This window comes from Octopus bimaculoides, chromosome 8, assembly GCF_046866305.1.
Source record: "Octopus bimaculoides isolate indiv1 chromosome 8, ASM4686630v1, whole genome shotgun sequence".
NCBI classification, from domain to species: domain Eukaryota; kingdom Metazoa; phylum Mollusca; class Cephalopoda; order Octopoda; family Octopodidae; genus Octopus; species Octopus bimaculoides.
The window spans coordinates 76,067,395-76,077,216 of record NC_142935.1 but is presented as its reverse complement, the minus strand read 5'-3'; the positions used below and the strand labels follow the sequence as shown (position 1 = coordinate 76,077,216).

The window sequence follows — 9,822 nt, the reverse complement described above, 5'->3', positions numbered from 1 at the left end:
ATTTGCTCAGTTTGATGGGTCTTCTTCTCAAGCACGACATAATCCCAAATGTCTTGGTCATTGCCTCCATGAGGCCCAATACTCAAAAGGAGCTCAGCCGCTTTGCTTCAATGAGGCCCAATGCTCGAACGGTGCTCTTTACGTGCCAGTTATGTAACACTGACATCAGCCATGAGTACAATTTCACTTGCCGGGGCGGGTCTTCTCAAGCACAGCATATCGCCAAAGGTCTCTGTCATTAGTCATTGCCTCTGTAAGGCTCAAAGACTTTTGGTTAACTAAGACTTTTGCTTTTGCTTGGTTAACTATAAGGCTCTTCAATTCTGGAACTTCTTCTCTAGTTCTGTTAGTGATTCAGCTATAAGAGCAAGGTCATCAACATAGAGGAGCTCCCAGGGGCAGCCTGTCTTAAATTCCTCTGTTATTGCCTGGAGGACTATGATGAACAAAAGGGGGCTGAGCACCAATCCTTGGTGAACCCCTACTTATAGTCTGAATTCTTCGCTGTACTCATTGCCAACCCTCATTTAACTGGTGGCATTCCTTTACATAGCTTATACAGCTCTCACCAACCACTCATCTATCTCTAGTTTCCGCATTGACCACCAGATAAGGGATCAGGGGACCCTGTCAAAGACTTTCTCTAAGTCAACAAAGACCAAGTACAGAGGTTTATCTTTTGCTATGTATTTCTCCTGCAGCTGTCTTACCAGATAGGCATGAAACCAAACTGCATCTCATCTAGGCTAATTCTTTCCCTAATTAATTGGGCTGATCCAACAATTGGATACCTCTGTAATTATTTCTATCTAAGGCATCACCTTTAATTTGTAGCAGTTGACTATGGTGCTGCTACACCAGTCATTGAGTATGACTCCTTCGCAAACCACCTGATTTACAATATGAGTGACTAGACCATAACCCCCACTGTCAGATATTTTAAGCATCTCAGTGGTGATTCTTGATGGACCAGAGGCTTTTCCTATCTTCATATCCTTAATTTATCTACCAAGGTACTATTGATTCAGGTAGCTGGTCCCTCAATTAGGTCAATGTTTGGCAGACTCCCCTCCTCCCATTCATTCTCCACATTCAGCAGTCATTCATAATGGCATTTCCAAGCCTCTTTCATTGCTGAATCATTAAAAGCAAGTGCACCATCATCCATGCAGACACATTTCTCTCCTATGATATCATGATTTTCTCTCTCACACTGTCTTGCAATCCAAAACACCTGTTCTTTGGTCCTCACATCACTGAACATAGGCAAACTTCTTTTCTGCTTCTGCCTTGGCTAGACATGCCTGTCTAGCTTCCCTTCTGGCTGTCTGATACACTTCCCTGCTACTCCCATTCTTCCAGCCCTTCCAAGCCCATTTCTTTGCTCTAATGGCCCTGTCCACCACATTGTTTCACCACCACTTCACCCTAGGTCTGGCTGGGACTTTGCACCACCCACAGATTTGGTCTGTGGCATTTAGCCATCTGTCCCGCAGGAATTCTCAGTTACCCTCTATGTCACAAATTTGTAGCTCCTCCTCCTCTCTCATCAAATTTTTCAATTAGGATGTTCTGAAATCTTAAGCTTCCAAATCCGACTTTTCCAGATTGCTCTGCTTCTTGGCATCCTTCTGGCCTAGTGTCTAAAATCACTAACGACTAGTCTATACTGGGGGATACATTCTTCACCAGGGAAGGTCTTTGTATTTAAGACCAACTATGCATCCTGCTGCCTGGTGAGGATGTAATCAATCTGGCTAGTGTAGCCACCTGATTGGTAGGTTATCAGGTGGCTGGTCAGCTTCCTGAAGTTGGTGTTGCAGATCGATAGGTTATTTAAATCACAGAACTCCAGTTGCCTTGTTACCCCTTTGTTTCAGGAACCAATTCCATGGCCCCCATGTACACCATGGAAAATACCAGGTTGCTGTCCGACATGCTCATTGAAGTCCCCAGCCATGAAGATGAAATTCTTGTCATTCATCTTAGAGGTAGCATGCAGAAGAATATCATAAAAATGGTCCTTCTGTTCATTTGGTAGGCCGGCTTGTGGGGCATAGGCAGAGATAATTGACACTATGCTATTCTGCAAGACTAGCTTGAGCTTAAGCACTCTATCTCTCACTCTGACTACCTCTATGACATTATCCACCCATTTCTCTGCAAGAAGTATGCCCACATTGCCTACCGTGTCAATGTTATCTTCTCAGAAGATTTTATACTTCTATGTGTCTTGCCTGTGAGGAACCTGGCTGAAGCTCCTCTCCACCTTACCTCTTGGATACAGCATACATCAACACACCTCCATTCAAGCAGCTCAACAATCTTGCTAGACCTATTTTCAATGTGTCTACGTTGACAGTCCCAACCCTGAGAACTGGTTAAGGGATGCGTGAAGGAACATGGGCAGGAAAGATGGTGTTGGGCACCTGAAAAGAAAGGTTTCAGTGATCACTTGGTAACAGACATGTCATGTTAGTTGGTCTCACTTTAACCTACCATCATTTGAACATGGTAAAATTGTTGTCCCTATTGGTAGTGAGTTGCATTTTAAATATAAGCATTACTGCTGCAAATATAAATAGGTCAATGTATAAATTAATTAATTATATAAATAATCTGCTATTGGTTAGTCCATTATATATAGAGAGACAGAGGTTTGTTAATTTACTAATAATTTCCTAAGTAACATATCACCTTTTGGTGCATGCAGTAGTGTGGGTGATTGTTGGTGGCAGGGAAGGAGGGGCAAGGGTATGCAAGTCTTATGGTACAGAAGCAAGGTTGACTCTCACTTTTTAAAGTTAAAAATATGTAATATATTCTATCCTGTTATGTGATGTAATCCCTGAATGCAACCATGGTTATTTATACTATTTTAAAGAAACCAAAGTAATACTGCTGCAAATTTTAAAACAAAAGAAACAACATGAATATTCAAACTGGTTTGATTCTTGCTTTTTCTTAACATTTGCTTTACATAGGCTGAAGCACAGGTTTAATAGAGGGTTATTGTTTATGAAATGAATTTATCTCTTAAAAGCCATCAATGTCTTATTCATCTGATTCTTCAAATATCTGTCCGATCTTATCACCTCATCTTCATCTAAATTTGCAGTGGTGTTTGTAGTTGCATCTTGATCATTCCACAGTAGTGTAAGGCCTTGTTTTCTGCTACAGTAGGTTATCTTCTGTTTCATCTAATTTATTATCAATGCCAGTCTTTAAAAACCTCTTGGAAACCATTTGTTCTAGTAAAATATTTCAAGCTACTTTCAATCCAGCTACATTAATAGCAAAGCCAGGCTTTTTGAGGCTACCTCCTATTTGTACTTCAGTTGACATCCATGATATCCAAAAATCAATGAGTTGAAGAGCATTCTTCAAACTACAGGGGATTACAGCTTGAGTTTTCATATCTTTTAAGATGTGTTCCATTGGCTCAGTAAGGTGAACTCTAAACTGGTCCCATACCAACATTACAGGTTTCTTTAAAAGTGTTCTGGGCTGTTTATTCCATTCATTTCTCAGCCATATTCCGAGACTTTTCCCATTCATCTATACTGTAGGAAGGCACTGAGGAATAATTCCAGAAATAAATCTTTTTTACATCTTGGAATATGCTTCTTTTTAAAATAACCATGAGATTTAGCTAGGTTTCATTGGCTAGGAAACACAAAACTGTAGTAAAATGTTGATTTTTTATTTCTTGTTGCTCTAACAGCTTTAGTTCTTATTTTGTGTTCTGATCCCTAGCTTGTCATAAATAATGAGTTCCCAATTTTACTCAGTTCAAAGTCATTCTACTTTCTCAGTTTATTATAAAACCATGATTTAAGTACAAGCTTCTGTGAAATTTATGATTCCTGATGTAAAGCTAAAAAAAGTCTTTTGAAAAATCTCTGGCACCTTTCATTTGAAAATAGAGAGGTTAAACTAACTCATGTTTCTCATTTTTAGAAGCAGTGTTTTTACAATACAGTCATTTTGCCTCTTCTTCTCCACTACTTCAGCCAACTCTTACACCAGTTCTGGATAGTGGGCTTTCTTTCCAATTAAAGATGATATACTATTTGGTATTTTCAGTTATTGAGCTTTCATCTTTCTTCAAAATTTAATGCTTCTCTCAAAGGCATCATAATTCCTAATGACTACAGTTATTCTTAGAAAATTCTGTGACATTTATTTTAAGTTTTTCACATCCATATTTTTATTTTAAGTGTTAACTGAAGATTTTTAAAAACTATTAGTGTGTGCTGTTATTTTCACATTTTAACATGTAATCTTTTAAATTAAACAATCACTTTAAAGCAATAAAGTATAGACGGTGAAATGTATACATTATTCAGTCTCTGTGTTACCACTTTCACTATGTAATTATGTTAGTTACATTAACTAAATAAAATTTAACTTTTTAAGTTCTCCTCTGGTGGAATACTTTTTTTTGGCATTCTAGCTGATCCATTTGTTGCTTTGTTTTTTTGTTTTTAATATTTATATACTACAAAGTGTGTATTCAATGACTTCAATTATTAACACTGATTTGGTCTGACTGGCCATTGCAATACCATCGTGTATGGTTTACTTGCAGACATTCACTGTGGTTGCAAAAAGAAGAAATTCAATAAATTATTCATCAAAGTAAATTTTATTTTGCAGATCTGTAACATCTTTTAGTGCTGGGATGTGGCCATTGATTGTACATTTTGCTCGGACATATGCAGTTTATATAACATGGCCAATTGCTGCAACTGTTGGATTTATTGGTTACAACCTTGAAAGCAAGTTTGGTAAGAATACAAGTGCTCTTGGCAGATCTGTGACCATCCAGGAAAGCAGAAATGAAAGAAATTTAGAAGAAATCATCTCCAGTGATAGTACTAATGTAGCAAGTTTGAAGTCTAAAGTAGATTTTCCTAAGACTATTCTTGGAAGAAATGATCCCCATTAACTGAAAACAACATATGGGCAATTTATGAAGTATCTAACCTCTATGCTGGCAACAAATTTGTAACTTATAATATACTATTTCAATTATTTATGTATAAAATTCACTGGTGAAATTGTTTAAAAAAATATTGATGTTGTTATTATTGTATGTATGTATGTGTTGCATTATCATCTAAAAGTATGAAAGCTTTGAAGTAAAGTTGTCTTTGATGTAAACATTATCTTAAAAAATTTGAATCCAGGATCTATTATATTGGATCTCTAACCCTTCCATTTTCTGACTCACATCCCCAATACATCATTTTTTATTATTACTAAATTTATTTATTTTCCAATAACAGTCATTTCTCCATTTACTTTTCCTATCTGAAACTTATCTTCCATCTTTTATCTTTTACTGATTTCACTCAATGGATCGTGGCCATGCCGGGGTACTGTCTTGAAAAGCTTAGTCAAACAAATCAACTTTTTTTAAAGTCTGGTACTTATTCTATCAGTCTCTTGATGAACCATTCGCTCACAGGGACATAAACAAACCAACACCAGATGTTGAGCAGTTGTGAAGACAAACACAAATCACAAATACACACTTTTATATGTATATCTGACAAGCTTCCACAGTTTCCATTTCCCAAATTCACTTGAAGAGCATTGGTTGGCCTAGGTCTTTAGTAGAAGACATTTTTCCAAAGTGCCACATAGTAGAACTGAACCCAGAAGCAAGCTTCTTACCACACAGCCATGCCAGTGCCTATATATATATATATATATATATATATATATATATATATTCTGTATATCTTATGGATATACTATAGAAGCAAGCAAAACTGCTGTATTCATCTTGAGAAATCCTCTTGTATAGATGTATTGTGCTAAGATCAAAATTGTTTAGCATTGTGTTTGTTCACACTATACATCTATAAGAGAGGATTTCTCAGGTATGAATACTGCAGTTTAGTGGCCTTCTATAGTATATCCACCTTAAGTAAGATATAAGAATGCTATTCTAGACCAATGCTGTTTCTTTCATTAATATAAAGCAGACATAGAATCTGATGGAATTCTCTAGCTTAATGGTTCTTGTCAAACTATCCAGCCCATGCCAGCATGGAAAATGGGATGTTAAATGATGATATATAAATACCATAATCATCTTCATTGTTTTAGCATCCACTTTTTTTTGCTTGCTTGGGTGACTCAGAGTTTATTAAGGCAAATTTTCTGTGGTTGGATATCCTTCCTGTTGTCAACCCTTACTTGTTTCCAAGAATGGTAATATTTCTCCATAGACAGACAAGTTTTTTTAGAATATTATAAATGAATGACATTAATTTACAACAATCACAAGGAGATAAAAATGCACACACACACTGTGTATGTATGTGTGTGTGTGCATGTGCACATGCATAGATTTATAGAGAAAGAGTTATTCCTTGCCGAACATCAGCTGGTAAACTGAGCGTAGTTTTCCTTAGAAATACCCACTGTCTGAATATTTTTAGAAATGTGAAATGAAAGTTTACTTATCTTTATGTTCTTTTGTTTAAAAACCTTTGTGAGTGACACATGCAGGTATATATACATAGACACATATAGACATACAGGGTGTTTCAAAAAATTTGATATCATTTGAGATGTAAATATCACAGAAACTACATAGTCAAAGCAAATGAAACTAAACAGGTTTAATGTTGAGCAACATAAGATTTATTCCTCCAAATTTGAATGAGAAATTCAAAAGTATGTGGATTCCATGAACAATTTCACAAATATTCAATATGCACAACACCTGAGACATGGTATATGTCATGTCAGTAGTCCTGCTCCTCCCAAACACACTGCAGCATGTCTTGACTTTGCCATTCATATGAAATGTGGCCTCATCACTGAAAACAAGACATTCCTTGAACTTGGCTTCTTCAAGTTTCTCTTGCATATCAACACAGAATTGTTAGCGTTTTCACTTGTCATCTGCTGTTATGACCTGAACGAGCTGCAGCTTGTACGGTTTGTACCAAACTGTCGGAGGAAGCTGGGTTTCCAGACTAGTTCTTATGGACTTCTTGGGGCTTCACAAAAGTATTTGGCAAGTCTGCTCGACCATCTCTTCTGATGTTAGTGGTTGTCCAGATCCTTTTTCCCTGCGCAGACAGCCTTCCTCTTTGAATTTTTTGTGCCATTTCCAAATCTGCATTGCTGTTGGTGACTTTTAAGAGAACTCTCTCACAAATGCACACTGCACAGTCTTGCTCGACTGTATTCAAGCATACTTCAACAAACAAAACACCCTTTCTCTTCCAGTGAATGCCCATTTCTATACCTGAAAAGATAAACATATCAAACATTAAACGTAAAATTTTAAACCATTTCTACACATGCTGTTAAAATTTGAAGTCATTTGAACAAGAACTGGTAAAGTTATTAGATTGCGAAATGATGTCAAATTTTTTTAAACACCTTGTATGTATACACAACACCATATATACAATCAAAGTTTAGTTTAGATAACAGAGCTTATTATAATGATGATAATGTATAGGAAGTTATTGGGATATTTGAATAGATGTGTATATTGTTAGAAGTATTAAACAATGACTAAATCAATAATAATATGATTTATGATAAAATAATATCTACTACTAAGATAGGCGTTTTTCCGTTTCTACCTACCAAATTCACTTGCAAGACTTTGGTTAGCATGGAGCTATATAGTAGAAGACACTAGCCACAGTGGGACAGAACCCAAAACCATGTAGTTTGAGAAGCAAGTTTCTGAATAACACAAGAATCAGATAATCACATTCATTAGCTTATAGCTATTTCTGCTATAAGAAACATTGCACTCAGAGCTGAGGAAGCAACTGAAATGTGTGTGTGTATGTATTGTGTGTGTGTATGTATTGTGTGTGTCTATTTGTTTATATATACCTGTGTATGTGCATGCAACTATTTACTTATTTGTGTGTGTGTGTGTATGCATACATGTACTTATATGTGTGTATACACATGTCTATTTATGTATATCATGATATCATACAAGCATATGTATCTATATATACTCCACAGAGGAAGCTCATAGCATAGTTAATTTCTTGGATTGTTACCTTAGATTTATCTATGGGTGTATACCAACCATACCATTAACCCACTGACAACTCCAAGTATCTCAATTTTAACAGTAATCACCCCAAAAGTAACAATCTATAGTCAATAACATTTCTACCCACATCTCTAGACTATCAGCAAATGAGATTTTTAGGAAAAACAAAAAAAAATATAACAATGTGTTAGAAGCAATTTTTAAGGATAGATTCGTATATAGACCTGGGAACCAAACTGGGATGAATATAAATATGAATGGAACCCGAAACAAAGTTAATAACACGAGGAACGGTAATAGTAACTAAGAGTATAGTGAAACAAGGAGAAAGTGCTTGGAATAGCAATAGTGGAGTTAAGCAGAAAGTGTACAACTTAAGCAATAATATAGACAAATATGCTAAGGAAAATGTTGTTAAACCCCCAAGTAAAAATAATAGCATAAGCAATAGTAAACCAGACATCAAAAATAGGAAAATCCCCTTCAGAAATAAGAATACACAGAGTACGGATAATACAAACAAGGATAATAATATTAAGACCAAGGATAAACACTGCAGTAGCAAGAATTGCTCTCACAAAGTCAAACCAACTCCTAATAATAATAGAAATAATAAATCGAGGGCTACATTGTAGTATAAAGCTGTATTCGGTAGACAAATAGTTTCTAATATTCCATGAAAATTTTTTGCCACTATTGATAAACATTTTTCTAAATTGAACAAATACCATAAAATCCTTAATAGATGCAATATCAGACTGGCCTACTCTACAAGGAATAACTTGGCACAAATTATAGTGGCACATAATACTAGGAGACTATTTGAATTCCAGAAAGCTGGAGACAGCAATAAAGTAGTTAGAAATATTAGTAATAGTAGTACTCCTAATGGTAGCAACCATGATCATAGATCTATTTTGACCTACTTCAGTGTTGAGGGCTCTCAATTTCATCCTTAAACCTGAGATTGAGATGAGGTCAAACATGAAGTAATTTTTATAGCCATAACAAGTTTCTATATCTTCCCCTCTCTTTCGTTTTTTCTATCTAAAACCATAGTAACCTTGCAAAATATGTTAGGCATGCATAAATAAATCAGTTCACTTCAAACCACATTTGTGTACAGACCTTGAATAAAGGTGCATAGTTGAAAATAGGTGGATGCAACTGTTAATTCTCTATGCAGCAGAAACATGCATTGATCATACCAAAACAAATTATACTGTATAATTAACTGTAAAAAGAATTTTTAATCTGTAGATATACCAGTCTTCATATTGATTGTAATTGTTATATCATCATCATCATCATCATTTAATGCCCACCTTCCATGCTGGTGTGGGTTGGATGGTTTGGCCAGACAGAAGACTACACCAGGCTACTGTGTTTTGGCAGTGTTTATATGGGTGGATGCCCATCCTAACACCAACCACCCCGCAGAGTGGACTGAGTACTTTTTGTGGCACCAGCACAGATGAGATCAGTTTTGGCATGGTTTTTATTGCTGGATGTCATATATATCCTCATCATCATCATCGTTTAACATCTATTTTCCATGCATGCATAGACAGGAGCTGGCCAAGCAGAAAACTGCCCCAGGCTACTGTATCTGTTTTGGCAGGGTTTTATGGCTGAATGCCCTTCCTAACACCAACCACTCTGCAGAGTGGGCTCAGTGCTTTTTATGTGACACTAGCACAAGCAAGGTTAGTTTCAGCATGATTTTTACAGCTGGATTTCCTTCCAAATGCCAACCACTTTACAGTGAG

The 9,822-nt window shown here is 36.2% G+C and overlaps 1 long non-coding RNA gene across 1 annotated transcript in view; it reads right to left on the bottom strand.

Annotated features, from left to right (window-relative positions):
* Positions 1-6,637: 6,637 nt before the first annotated feature.
* Positions 6,638-9,822, bottom strand: part of LOC149134449 (uncharacterized) — a 19,931-nt gene continuing 16,746 nt past the window's right edge. Inside the window, exon 3 of the long non-coding RNA XR_016242919.1 lies at positions 6,638-7,273. This is a non-coding gene — a long non-coding RNA (uncharacterized LOC149134449). The remainder of the gene's footprint in view (positions 7,274-9,822) is intronic.